Source organism: Stegostoma tigrinum, chromosome 12 (assembly GCF_030684315.1).
Source record: "Stegostoma tigrinum isolate sSteTig4 chromosome 12, sSteTig4.hap1, whole genome shotgun sequence".
In the NCBI taxonomy this organism is placed as follows: domain Eukaryota; kingdom Metazoa; phylum Chordata; class Chondrichthyes; order Orectolobiformes; family Stegostomatidae; genus Stegostoma; species Stegostoma tigrinum.
This window is the reverse complement of record NC_081365.1, coordinates 12914008-12929324: the sequence shown is the minus strand read 5'-3', so window position 1 is coordinate 12929324 and position 15317 is coordinate 12914008. Positions and strand designations below refer to the sequence as shown.

Sequence of the window (15317 nt, the reverse complement as noted above, 5' to 3'; positions counted from 1 at the left end):
CCACCAGGGTAATTGGGGCAGGCAATAAATGCTGGCCCAGCCAGCAATGCCCACATCCCAAGAACAAATTAAACAGAAAGAAATGAAAATTTAATGCAGAAACATGGGAAGTGATTTGTTCTTTGTTTTGTTTTATTTATTCACATTTTTCACAAATCCTTGAGGTGTGCAGGAGCAGAAGAGATTGGAGTATATCTGCAGAAATAAAAGTTTGGCAGGCCAGATGTGAAGATGATTATTAAAGCAAATATAATCTTAGGATTTATAAACAATAGGGAAATCATGATGAACTTTGATAATTCAGGAGTTTGGCCTGAAATGCTAGTCTGTCCAATGCGCTTTGCAGTGAAGTCGCCATAATCGTACCAGACCATAGGGTTGCTTCCTCATTAGAGAGAAACAGCTGGTGGTGGTTTAACCTGAGGTTTGCCATGTCTCATAGCTCAAGGTTGAGAAGGATAGTCCTTGGTGGTAAACTCAGGCAGTGTGGGCATTGAATCCACGCTAATGGTATTAATCTGTGTCGCAAACCAGCCATCCATCCAACTGTGCTTGCCTTAGGGAGCGTTAGAGAGGAAGCTGTAAATATTAACAACAATGCTGTTCACCCCCTGAATGGAGTTACAGCGCTAGAATGGATAAATTTCTGTGGTATTCCTTTAAAGCACAAAGTGATTGGATTTTGAAAGGAATTACCTGACAGTGTGGTGAAAGCAGATTCAATCATGGCTTTAAAAGGGCATTGGAAAATTTGCACGTTCATGGGTAGAAGTTGCCGAGTCACCTAGCTGAAATTGTCTGTTACTGGGTCTTGATGAGTGAAAATTGCCTATTTCTGTTGTATAACCGTTGTCTGACACTTTTTTAAATTTGTCAAAACATCATGAAATTTGATATTTCTTTTGGATAGAATTGTATTTAAACATTGTGCAATTTTCTGCATTAAAAAAATGTACAACTGAGTGGAAACTCCTAATCAAGATTTATAGGTTAATAGAAATGAGAGCAATGTCACTAACTCCTGATGTATGTCCTTTTGTTAATGATAAAAATCATTCTGCATTGCCTTATTTCCAAAACTAAAATTCTTTGGAATGAATATTTGATTTAAGTTTCTGTCAGAGAAGTCACTTGTAGTTGTGGGGATAGCAAGAACTGCAAATGCTGGTGTAAGAGTCAATACAATATGGAGCTGGAGGAACACAGCAGGTCAGGCAGCATTAGAGGGGCAGAAGAGACAATGCTTCAGGTCCGGACCCTTCAGGACTGGGGACGGGGAAGGGAGCTGGGGGAAGGTAAGTGGCACAGTGATAGGTGAATGCAGGTAGGGGTGGTGTGGATTGGCCAATGGAAAGGGGGATGCAGATAGGTAGGAAAGATGATGTTGAAGTTGTCAGGTTAAGAAGTCGGGGAGTACAGGAGGGTTGGACATGAGATGGGGCTGGGTGTGGGGAGATGTTGAAATTGATGAATTCTATGATCAGGCCATTAGGCTGTAGGCTTCCGAGATGGAATATGAGGTGTTGTTCCTCCAGTTTGTGTGTGGCATCATTGTGGCACTGTAGGAGACCCAGGATGGACATGTCATATGGGAGTGAGAGAGGAAGTTAAAATGGTTGGCAACAGGAAGGTGGTGTTGGTTATAGTGTACAGAGTGCAGATGCTCTGCGAATCCGTCGCCACGCTTGGTTTCACCCATTATAGAGGAGGCCACATCAGGAGCAAAGGATACAGTGGACCAAGTGAAAACAGGAAGATCTGCAGATGCTGTAAACCAGGAATAAAAATAGAAGTTGCTGAGAAAGCTCAGCAGGTCGGGCAGCATCTGTGAAGAAAAAGTCAAAGTTATCATTTCGAGTCTGGTGACTCTTCCACAGAACAGACGATCAGGTTGGAGAATGTACAGGTGAACCCCTGTCGAATGTGGAAAGTTTATCTTGGGCCCGAGATGAAGGTGAGAGGGGATGTGTAGGGGCAGGTGTAGCACCTGTAAAAAGGCAGATAGAGGTGGGGAGGGAAATATCTCTTTAGTGGTAGGCTTGGATTGCAGGTGGCGGAAGACAATGCGCTCGAGGTTGGTGGAATTGTATGTGAGGACTGGGGGACTCTGTCCTTCTTTTGGGGTATGTGGGGGTTTGAGGGCAGAAGCATGGGAAATGCAGGAGAAGAAGTTGAGGGCATTTTCAATCAACAGAGTGGGAAAGTTGCAGTCCTTGAAGTAGGAGGATATCTGGAATGCCTGGGAGTGGAATGCTCTATCTTGGGAGCAGATGTGGTGGAGACAAAGGAATTGGGTGTAAGGGATCACATTCTTGCAGGAGCATGGGTGAGAGGAGGTGATTTCACTTAGTTTTGTAGATACAATACATTCCACTTCTACCTTGGCAAGCTAAAGTCTTCGCTAACTTGGTAACAGCGATTTGTAATGTTTACTTATGCAGCTTCAGTCTTAAATGTTGACAAAAGGTGTGACTCTCAATTGTGTCACAGAAAGAAATGCTTGCAGTGGGAATGTCACATGCCCCATGTTATGAAAAGATTGACCTGATTCTGCCTGCTCCACAACTGTCATTTCTCAGCCTGCCTGTACTCTTGACCCCTGACACATAGTTATTATTAGGGCTGCTGGGGTTGTGAAATGCCTTCAAATTAAAGCTGAGTTGCTGGTCATATGAGATTGGGGGAGAAACACAGGCAGAGACAGTTCTTCGTCAAAAATGTCATTCAAATAATTGTTTCACCCAGGTTAGACATTGGGAAGTAGAAGGATATTATTATGCTTCGATGACAAGTTGAAATTAATTCTCGTATAGTGCTTGCTTGCTCCACACCTACTCCCCCTGTCGTCAACTCCCCAAAAAAATTTATCCAGTAGACTTCAGTACTCCCATTGTAGTGCACAAGTGTAAGTGAAACAGGGGTACAAGAAACTCAGTAGTAATACTTTGGGACTGGAAGATTGTCCTCCAGCATCTGTAGGTATTTTGTTTTGCGTGCACTGTAGTCCCAGCCCTTCAAAAGATGTCTCTCCGTTAATTCCACAGAACCATCACAGCACAGGAGGCCATTTGACCATCAAGACTGTGTTGACTGTCTGTGGGGCAGACAAAGTTGTCACCTTACAATCCCCTCCACCATATGCAGTGGAAATTGAAAATTTATGGCTAGTCAGTCTGTCTCCACTTCCTTTAGAAACGTCCAGTGCAAGCTCTCTGAACACGCGTAACTTATGAGCTCTGTTTATAGGAGTGATGTATCGGAAAGACTGACGATTAATTTTCATACTATCTGTTTGCCATTTCCACTACTTGTCATATTCTGTCAACATTCACTTCCTTAGTGTAAACTAATACAAAGCAATGTAAATATTCTAGCCTTGCCCTGCATCTCTAAGTATACACCAATTTCTTTGTCTCTAAGAGGACCGACTTCAACTTTTACTGCCTGATTGCAATTTGTTTTGGTAGAAGATTTTTGATTTCCTTTTAATGTTAACTGCCATTCTGCTTGCAGACAGTCTCTTTGCGTCTCATTTCCTTTCTCAAATATTGCATTTGGTATGATTCTTGATTATTCTATTATTTATTCGTCTGTTGTCATACCATCAGTAAAACTAGCTTTTAATGTCCATCCTTTGCCTTTGAGGAAGTGCTGTGAACAACAATGATGATCCTTATGCCTTGAGAAAAGCCTTGCCTTTTTTGCAAGATGTTACTTGACTGGACAGCTTCATGTGGCTGAATGGCTTCTTCCTATCCCTGTATATTTTCTAATAAATAGAAGAGTCATGCTGGACTCAAAACGTTAACTGTTTTTTTTTCCACAGATACTGCCAGACTTGTTGAGCTACTCGAGCAATTTATTTTTGCTTCTGGTCTTAGAAATTTGTTTTAAGTTAAACTCTGGTTTTAGTTTTTGTAGAGTTGAAAACTAATTGGGATGGTGTCCGGTTCCAGCCTGTTCTACCATTGTCCTGCTGCTGCAGAACACAGAATAAACATGAGGGGAGGCATGTCAAATTTATGTACAAGCAGACTAGTTTTTTGATTTGGCAGTAAGGAGAGAAAAACAGCCCTGAAACGTTTGATGAAGCAAGCACAATAAAAAGGACTTAATCCTGAAAATGGAACAAATAGCCTAGGCATGTGAATAAGCTGCGTTTATACCAGAGGATCAAACTTTGAACAAGATATGTTAGTTGGTCAGTTGAGAAGGAACATGGAAAGCTATATTATCAGGATTGTTGTAATCAACGTGTGTGTGTGTGTGTGTGTGTGTATGTGTTCATAGATGTGGGTCTGGTTGCTGCTAACTGTACATGGAGATGTTTAATTAGGCTGTATTATTGGATTATAAACCAATTCAATGGGTTCAATATAATTGAACACAGACCATAACTTCTGGTGACTATGACTGAATAGAATTAAATTATTTAAGTGCCCAAGCAGTTGTCAGGAGATTTGAACTGTATTTCTGGTTAATTAATGGATTACTCGTCCAATGATGTAACTTTTCCCCTACTGTACCTAAGTGAAATTTGGCCACCACCACAAACAATGGACCAAAACTCACCAGTTATTGTTTGCAAGGTATAGCACAGTGGTTATAAAACCCCTATCTGCCTTTCATGGGGACTGCTCTCTCCATGACTGCCCTGTCCACTCCACCCTCCCATTAGCCTCACCACCCCCAGCACCTTTTCATGCAACCACAAAAAGTGCTACACCTGCCCTGACACCTCCCCCCTCAACTCCATTCAAGGCACCAGCAAACCTTCCACATTAGGGAGAGCCTCACACCCGTCAACGTAGTCTGTTGAATCCAGTGCTCCCAATGTGGCCTCGTCGACATCAGTGAGACCACACAGAGGCTCGGAGACAACTTTATAGAGCACGTGCACTCCATTCGCGACAAACGACAATACCTTCCCAACCACAAACCATTTCAATTCCCCCTCCCACTACCTGTGTGACAAGCCAATCCTTGGCCGCCTGCAGTGTCACAATGACGCCACTGCAAACTGGAGGAGCAGAACCTCATTCCTCCTGGGGAGCCTACAGCCCAATGGCCTAAATGTGGATTTTACCAGTTTGAAAATTTCCCCACCCCAGCCTCTTCCCATGACCAACCCTCCCTCTCATCTTCCCCCCCCCCCCTCACCTTGACCTAACACAACCTGCCCATCTTCTCTGTCTTTCACTGACCAATCCCCACCACTGCCTACCTGCATTCACCTATCATCATCCCACCTACCTTCCCCAGCCCCACCCTTCCTCTCCATTTATTTACTTATTTATTCATTCATTCATTTCTGAGCTTCCTTCCACCCTGCCATTACTGAAGAAGAGTCCTGACCTGAGACGCCACCTTTTTCTGCTCCTCTGATGCTGCCTGGCCTGCTGTATTCATCCAGCTCCAAACTGTGTTGTCTCTGACTCCAGCATCAGCTGTTCTTACTAATTCTCAATTATTGTTTGAGATGTTTTTGCATTCCTGGAATCTGGTGCTGTGGATCAGGTGGCATTCTGACAAATGCCCTACAACTTATTTTTGGATCTGAAGCTGACAATCTAGCCACCTTTCTGCCGTCTTACCGTGTGGAATCTGTGAAATTGCCTAAAAATCTAGCTTTGTCAGGAGAAACTTGATGATCATCACTTGACTAGCTAAACATTGTTTCAAGCCCTTATATTTTCCTTCATTGAAGGTGAGGGTGTCCTCTGTTTATTTAAATGTCTGACCATTTAGAACATAGAAAAGTACACCACAGTACAAGCCCTTCGGCCCATGATGTTGTGCCGTGGATTAATCCTAATCCAAAAATGAAATAACCTACTCTACATTCCCCTCAATTCACTGCTGTCCATGTGCATGTCCAGCAGTCGCTTAAATGTCACTAATGACTCCGCTTCCACGACTACCACTGGCAAACTATTCCATGCGCTCTCAACTCTCTGGGTGAAGAACCTCCCTCTGACATCTCCTCTATACCTTCCTCCTAACACCTTAAATCTATGACCCCTCTTGGCAGCCAATCCTGCCCTGGGGAAAAGTCTCTGGCTATCGACTCTATCCATACCTCGCTCAGGTCACCTCTCTTCCTCCTTCTCTCCAGAGAGAAAAGTCTGAGCTCAGTCAACCTCTGCTCATAAGACAAGCCCTCCAGTCCAGGCAGCATCCTGGTAAACCTCCTTTGCACCCTCTCCAAAGCCTCCACATCTTTCCTATAATAGGGCGACCAGAACTGGACACAATATTCCAATTGTGGTCTCACCAGGGTTTTGTAGAGCTGCAGCATAACCTCGCGGCTCTTAAACTCGATCCCCTGTTAATGAAAGCCAAAACACCATATGCTTTCTTAACAACCTTATCCGTCTGGGTGGCAACTTTGAGGGAGCGATGCACTTGAACACCAAGATCCCGCTGTTCCTCCACACTGTCGAGAATCCTGCCTTTAATCCTATATTCAGCGTTTAAGTTTGACCTTCCAAAATGCATCACTTCGCATTTATCCAGGTTGAACTCCATCTGCCATTTCTCAGCCCAGCTCTGCGTTCTACCAATGTCTCGCTGAAGCCTGCAATAGCCCTCGATACTATCAATGGCACCTCCAACCTTTGTGTCATCAGCAAACATACTAACCCACCCCCTCATCCTCCTCATCCAAGTCATTTATAAAAACTACAAAGAGCAAAGGCCCAAGAACAGAGCCCTGCAGGACACCACTCAGCACTGACCTCCAGGCAGAATACTTACAATCTACAACCATTCTCTGCCTCCTGTCAGCCAACCAATTCTGAATCCAGACAGCCAAATCACCCTGTATCCCATACCTCCCGACTTTATGAATGAACCTGCTGTGGGGATCCTTATCAAATGCCTTGCTGAAGTCCATGTACACCACATCCACTGCTCGACTCTTGTCAACCTGTCTCGTGACTTCCTCAAAGAACTCAATAAGATTTGTAAGGCATGACCTGCCCCCCTCAAAGCCATGCTGACTCCCTTTAATCACACTATGCTTTTCCAAATAGTCATAAATCCTATCCCTCAGAATTCTTTCCAAAACCTTGCTGACCACAGACGTAAGACTGAATGGTCTATAATTTCCAGGGATTTCTCTATTCCCTTTCTTGAAAAGCAGAACAACACTTGCCTCCCTCCAATCTTCCGGTACAACTCCCGTGGAGAGTGAGGAAGCAAAGATCTTCGCCAGCGGCTTAGCAACCTCCTTTCTCGCTTCCTGGAGCAACCTAGGATAAATCTAGTCTGGCCCTGGGGACTTAACAATCTCAATGTTTGCCAAAATTTCCAGCACATCAACTTCCTCAGTCTTGATCTGTTCAAGCCTGTTTTCGTGCTCCTCAAAGTTCTCATTCATAACAAGGTCCCTTTCCTTAGTGAAAACCAAAGCAAAAAACTCATTTAGGGCTTCCCCTATCTGCTCAGACTCCACGCACAAGTTCCCTACGCTATCCCTGATCGGCCCTACCTTCTCCCTGATCATTCTCTTATTCCTCACGTATGAGTAAAATGCCTTCGGGTTCTCCCTAATCCTTCCTCCCAAGCCTTTTTCGTGCCCCCTCCTGGCCCCCCTCAGTCCACTTTTGAGCTCCTTCTGAGCAAGCCTGTAATCCTTTAAAGCTGTGCTAGACCCTTGCTTCCTCCACCTTACGTACGCTGCCTTTTTCTTTTCGACAAGAAGCACCTCTGTACCTGTCATCCAAGGCTCCTTGCTCTTACCCCTTCTTAACTGTCTCAGAGGAACAAATTTATATATCACTCGCAACAACTGCTCCTTAAACAGCCTCCACATGTCTGCTGCGCCCTTTCTGTGGAACAAGTGCTCCCAATCTGTACTTCCCAACTCCTGTCTGATAGCGTCATAGTTTCCTTTACCCCAGTTAAATATCTTCCCCTGGTAACTGTTCCTTTCCCTTTCCATGGCTATGGTAAATGTGAGGCTTCTGTGGTCGCTGTCGCCAAAGTGTTCTGCCACCACGAGATTTGACACCTGTCCTGGCTCATTGCCGAGCACCAAATCCAAAATGGCTTCTCCCCTCGTCGGCCTGTCCACATACTGAGTAAGGAAACCCTCCTGAACACACCTGACAAAAACGGCTCCATCCAAACCATCTGCACTAAGGAGGTTCCAATCAATATTGGGAAAGTTGAAGTCACCCATAACAACAACCCTGCTACGTTTGCACTTTTCAACAATCTGCCAGCCTATGAGTTCTTTGATCTCCCTACTGTTATTTGGAGGTCTGTAGAAAACCCTCAGTGAGGTGACTGCTCCCTTGCTGTTCCTAACTTCTACCCATACTGACTCAGTCGATAAACCTTCCTCGGCAACCTCAGCCCATACCACCTCAGTAGACGAGTCCTCATCAAAGGCTCTTTCAGCCACTGTTTTCTGAATTTTCCCAATTAGTTTAAAATTGAATTTAATTTAAAAAAAACTGTTGCAGTCTGGTTACTTGTTTCCGGCTGGGAATGAATTTCAGTGCAGTGGATACTACTTTTTGACACATTCAACCTCATGTCTTTCATACTCTCAAATTGCGATTCTGTAGCAAGTGGTAACAGACCATTAGTTTTACTAATTGGATGCTGTACCTGTGTACTAACTTTTTGTTTAGATTAACAAAAGCAGAAACTCCAAGTGCATGGTATTATAAAGGATCTTTAAATTTAAAAGTCACTAAATTACAAATTTTATGAAATTGTACAAACATCTTTAACAGATGAAAGTGTAGAAAATGTTGTCCTTTCTACTTTGAAACTCAAATCCGATTACACATCAGAGCCTGCTCATTTATCATCCCTATTATTACTGAGCAACAATGGGTCCTAATCCCTGAGTACCTCCAGTTTAAACCGGTCATCTTTTCGTGATCTCGTGCCTTCATCTTTTGGCTATCACCTTGCCACTTCTTCATTCTAAATCTGACTCCTTTATCGATGCTTTGCTCATTCTCTGACTTTTGCACATTTCCGTCACCCATCCCCACAATAAGCATTAGCTAGCATATCTTTGAACATCCAGATACAGTCATAGAATTGTATAGAACACAAACAGATCCTTCAGTCCAACTCATCCACGCTGACCAGAAGATATTCGACGATAATCTAGTCCCATTGGCCAGCATTGGGCCCATATCCCTTAAAACCCTTGCTATTCAGGTACCCATGCCCCTCATTATTTTCTAAACTTCTGTAAGTTCCCCCCTCATTCTTTGGCACTCTAGGGAAATTAGCCCCAACCTACTCAACCTCTCCCTATAGCTCAAACCTTCCAACCCTGGCAACTATCTTGTAAATCTTTTCTGAACCCTTTCAAGTTTTGTAATATCCTTCCAAGAGAAGGGACATCTAAACTGAATGCAGTATTCCAAAAGTGGCCTAACCAATGTCCTGTACAGCCGCAACATGACCTCCCTACTTGTATACTTGGTGCACTGACCAACAAAGGCAAGAGTATGAATTGCCTTCTGCACTAATCTATCTATCCACAACTTCACTTGTTACCTAGAACTCCTTTCCTAAACGCCTCCACTATTTGTCTCCATGCAATCGATGGCCACTTGATTGAGCTGCCATGGAGTTGCAATGCTTACAGAACCAGCTTTCCCCACCCCCTTATGTGAATTGACTGTCTTTGATTGAACGTTACATCCATTTTACACGATACAAGTATATGTCTGCAACTAAATTCGAACCACTGTACAGAATTTTTGGCTTCATTGCTGTCTCGTTGTTAAAGAAGGCCATTTGAGTGAGAACAACAAGGCTTCCTTTATATCCAGGAGATGATTCAAAGAAAGCAGAAGCTACAGGAAATCCTAATTGAACTGATTGTTCCCATGGGAACAATGTGATATGTAGTACTGCACAGAACCCATGTATCATTTCTGGTATGCCCTTTATTTGTGTTTACTTTGCTTATTTTTGGCGGTGCTTAAGATTATTCTTGTCTTCCAATTTCCTGACATCTCATTCTATTTTTAAGTTTAACCTTCTATCTGTTCCTTTGGCAATGCTATCAGTTATTGAGGTCCATTTACTATTTAAATCTACTCGCCTAGAGATGCACATGTAGGAAATAGCACCAGCTCAAGAAATTTGAGTTCAGGTTTTGCAATTCAAGTGACAGCTGAAGTCACTGTGCTTCGGAAAGCTACAAGTATAGTATGTTTAGAGAAGTGATCATGCTGCCGATTTAGGAGCAGGCAGCCAGTAAGGAAATAAATGCCAAACAGCACAAGATATCTTGTAGGTAGTGCAGCCATCCCTTGATGCTGTCTTATTCCTACTGTTGAGAGTGATATTCATCAGAGAATGCTACCCACTGAGGGAAAAGATCCTGTCCATATCTGCCCTGTCATGTCCTGTAAGAAGTGTGTAAGTTTTAATAAGATCACTTCACCTTGTTTAAAACTGTCAAGAATACAGGCCTGACCTTTTTTAAGATATTTGTGTTGATACAGAGATTTGTCTTTTGAGCCTCCACTGACTTCGTAGGTACATCCTAGGCAATTGGAAAATTGAGTGAATTAATAGAATAATGTCTTGGGGGAAAGGCTTTCGATTTCTGGTGCAGGTGGAACCTGTACAAGTTGACTGGTTATACAATAGCGGGACTGGGATTAATATCCTTGTAGTTATATTTACTGGTGTTCTCGGGTAGGGTCTAAATTGCCATGAGGGGAATGAGGTCCTTCAGATAGGGGAAAAGCAGCTGGTTATGGGAAGTGGCAAAGTTGTAAATTCATATGAAAATCCCAACATCAAAGAGAGACAAAACATGGAATGACATTATGAACGCAGAATTGAAGGCTTTCTAACTAAATGCACATAGCATAGACAAGTTATGTGACTTGATTGCACAAGTAGAAGAAAATGGTTACAATGGTTGCCATTGCAGAGATGTGGCTGCACATGGACAAAGGCTGAGAACTGAATGTTCAAGGATATTTGATACTTGATAAAGATTGACTAAAAGAAGAAGAGGGCGTGGTAAGGCTGATAAGTGATGGTGTCACTACATTAGAGAGAGGACCTTCAATCAAAAAAAGTTAAATGTTAAGTTGAAGTTAAGGAACACCATAGGAAGCCACTAAGAATTGTTTATAGGCCATCAAATGTAAGAACTAGGAGCGGGAATAGGCCATCCGGCCCCTTGAGCCTACCCGCCATTCAATAAGATTATGGCTGATCTTTTTGAGACTCAGTTCCACTTACCCACTGGCAAACCATAACCTCTAATTTCTTGATAACAAGATGTAGATCTGGATGAACACAGCAGGCCAAGCAGCATCTCAGGAGCAGGAAAGCTGACGTTTTGGACCTAGACCCCGAAATGTCAGCTTTCCTGCTCCTTAAGATGCTGCTTGGCCTGCTGTGTTCATCCAGCTTGACACCTTGTTATCTCAGATTCTCCAGCATCTGCAGATCCTATTACCTCTCTTACCCCTAATTCAATTACTGTTCAAAAATGTATCTAGCCTTGCCTTAAACACGTTCAACGAGATAGCTTCAACCGCTTCAATGGGCAGGGAATTCCACAGATTCACAATCCTTTGGGTAAAGAAGCTCCTCTTGACCTCAGTCCTACATCTGTTTCCCTTTATTTTGAGCCTACGCCCCCGAAATCAACCAAGTGAATCTCCTCTCCGCCCCCTCCAGTACTATATATCCTTTCTCAAGTAAGGAGACCAAAACTGCACATGGTACTCAATGTGTGGTCCCACCAGAACCCTATACAGCTGCAGGATATCCTCCCTGTTTTTAAACTCCACCCCTCTAGCAATGACAGACAAAATTCCATTTGCCTTTTTAATTACCTGCTGCACCTGCAATCCTACTTTTAGCGATTTCATGCACAAGGACACCCAAGTCACTCTGCACAGCAGTGTGCTACAATTTTTTTTACCATTGAAAACATAGTCCATTTTGCTGTGGATGGATGGTCATCCACCGAAATGGATGACCTCACTCTTATCAACATTGTACACCATCTGCCAGACCTTTGCCCTCTCAATTATACTATCTGTGTCCCTCTGTAGACTTCCGGTGTCTTTTGCACACTTTGCTCTGCCACTCATCTTAGCGTCATCTGCAAATTTTGACACACCGCAGTTAGTCTCCAACTCTAAATCATCTATGTAAATTGTAAACAGTTGTGGTCCCAACACTGATCCCTGAGGCACACCACTAGCCACTGATAGCCAACGAGAAAAACACCCATTTACCCCTACTCTTTGCTTTCTACTAGTCAACAAATCCGCCATCCATGCCAATACACTACCTATAATACCGTGCAACTTTATCTTATTGTAGCAGCCCTTGGTGTGGCACTTTGTCAAAGCCTTCTGGAAATTCAGATACACCACACCCACGGGTTCCCTATTGTCCACCATGCAAGTAATGTCCTCAAAGAATTTCACCAAATCAGTTAAACATGACCTACCTTCATGATCCCATGCTGGGTTTTCCCAGTGGGAGAATTTATATCTAAATGTCTTGCTATTTCTTCCCTAATGATAGATTCAAGCATTGTCCCTACTACCGAAGTTAAGCTAACTGACCCATAGTTACCTGCGTTTTTTCTACTTCCTTTTTTGTTTAGAAACAGTGACATCACGTTGGCTATTTTCCGATCTGTGGGAACCACCCCAGAGTCCAGTGAATTTTGGTACATAATTACTAGTGCATTTGCTATTTTCCCCATCACCTCTTTTAGTACCCTGGGATGCATTTCATCAGGACAAGGAGACTTGTCTACCTTTAGCCCCATTAGCTTGCCTAGCACTGCCTCCTCATGATAATGATAGTTTCTAGATCCTCACCTGCTATAACCTTCTTGCCATCAGTTTTCGGTGTGTTATTTGTGTCTTTCACTGTGAAGGCCGACACAAAATAACTGTTTAATACCTCAGCTATTTCCTCATTCCCAGCTATTAAATTGGCCTTCTCATCCTCTAAAGGACCAGTGTTAACCTTCTCCACACGTTTGCAATTTACAGAAACTTTTGCTGCCTGTTTTTATATTTTGAGCTAGTTTACTCTCCTAATATATCTTTCTTTTCTTTAACTTTTTTTGTTGTTTTCTGTTGGTCTTTAAAGATTTCCCAGTCTACTTGTTTCCCACTAATCTTTGCATTTTTTTTGTATTTTTTTAACATCTGATACTGTCGTTTATTTTCTTAGACATCCATGAGTGACGACTTTTTTTCCTACGGTTCTTCCTTATCACTGGAATGTACTTCTGCTGAGCACTGTGAAAAATCGTTTTGAAAGTCCTCCACTGTTCCTCAATTGACCCACCATAAAATTTTTGCTCCCATTTTACCTTACCTAACTCCTCCCTCATCCCATCATAGTCTTCTTTGTTTAAACACAGGACATTGGTGCTGGATTTTACCTTCTCATGCTCCATCTGTATTTTAAATTCAACCATACTGTGATCGTTCCTTCCGAGAGGATCCCTAACTGTGAGATCATTAATTATTCCTGTATCATTACACAGGATTAGATCTAGGATAGCTTGCTGTCTTGTAGGCTCCATCACATTTCATTCAAGGAAATTAATACAGACGCATTCTATGAACCCTTCCTCAAGGCTGCCATGACTGACCTGGTTTGACCAATCAATATGTAGATTAAAATCCCCTATGATAATTGCTGTGCCATTTTTACATGCAGTAACATTACCACTACTTTCTTTTTATTTAACCATTAATGTTGGATATGGGAAATCCGATGCAAGTAACAAGTATAACATCATTATAAGTGACTTCAATGTACATTTGAGCTGGATAAATCTAATACACTACAATTTTGTGGAGGACAAGATCCTTACTTGTGTGCGAGATGGTTTTTTTAGCGCATTACATTGAGGAACAAACCAAGGAGCAGACTATTTTACATAATTATGCAATAGGAAACAGTTAATTAATTTTGTTGCAGACATTTTAGGTAAGAATGACTGTAGTATGATGGAATTTTCCATCAAGTTTGCAAATGATGCCGTTTAACCCTAAATTCGTCAGTTGCAAGCATAGACAGGAGAATTTATAACTGGAAAGTGAAAGAGAAACAAATTTTATTCCAGCCTTCATGGAGGAAGATAGTGAAAATATCCAGAAAAAGAGATCCAAGGAATTTGTGGTAATGATGGACAAAAAGAAATTAGTTTAATTTTTCCAATGTTTTATTTGGTGGGAATAAAAATTGACAGAATCCCTGTACTTATAATCCACGTCCCGCAGTGTTGAAAGGAATGGTCACGAAGGTTATGGATAGATTGATCATCTTTCAAATTTAGTAGATTTTGGAATGGTTCCTACAGCTTGAGAATTGAAAAGATAGCCTCATTTGTGGCAGCACGGTGGCTCAGTGGCTAGCACTGCTGCCTCACAGCACCCGGGATCTGGGTTTAATTCCACCCTCGGGTGACTGTCTGTGTAGAGTTTGTACATTCTCCCAGTGCCTGCGTGGGTGTCCTCCGCATGCTCCAGTTTCCTGCAGGCTAGGTGGATTGGCCGTAGAAAGTTGCCCATAGTAATGAGGTATGTGCAGACTAGGTGGGATACAGGGGATGGGTCTGGGTGGGAAGCGCTGAAGGTCGGTGTGGACTTGTTGGGCCGAAGGGCCTGTTTGCACACCGTAGGGATTCTATGGTGATGATGATCTATGATTATTTAAGAAAACGCAGAGAACAAAATTTAAGAACTTGTCATATCAGTGTGATGTCAGTAGTAGGGAACATACAAGGATCTATTATTAAAACAAAATTAATACTTGGTCACTTATAATGCAATGATCTGATTGGGCAGAATCAACATGTATTAACGAAAGGGAAATTTTGAGACACATTGAGTCGTTTTTTTAAGGATGTTACTAGAATAGCAATGAAGAACAAGTGATGTGAAGCATTTGAATTTTCAGAAGGCATTTGATAAGATCCCAGATATGTTAGTAAACAAAGTTCAAACACAGCACATGGAGGTAATCTACTGGCATGGATTGAGGATTAGTTGATGAAAAGCGAACAAAGTAAGAATAACTGGGTCATTTTCAGGTTAGTAGGCTGAATAGTGGTGTAGCACAAGGATCAGTGCTTCAGCCCAACTGTTGATAATCTACACAAGTGGTTTTGATGTTGTTACCAAATGTAATATTTCCAAGTTTGCAGATGACATAAAACCAGGTGGAAATATATGTTGTGAGAAGAATGTAGAGAAAATTTAAAAGCTTGTTCATAGGCATGTCATGTCTTGTCTGACTCTTTACCTGGCTGTATAGGACTTTGG

The 15317-nt window shown here is 42.5% G+C and overlaps 1 protein-coding gene across 4 annotated transcripts in view; it reads left to right on the top strand.

Moving 5' to 3' along the window:
- Positions 1–15317, top strand: part of LOC125457121 (amyloid-beta precursor protein-like) — a 163806-nt gene that overhangs the window by 73544 nt on the left and 74945 nt on the right. The gene's annotated exons all lie outside the window — the stretch shown is intronic.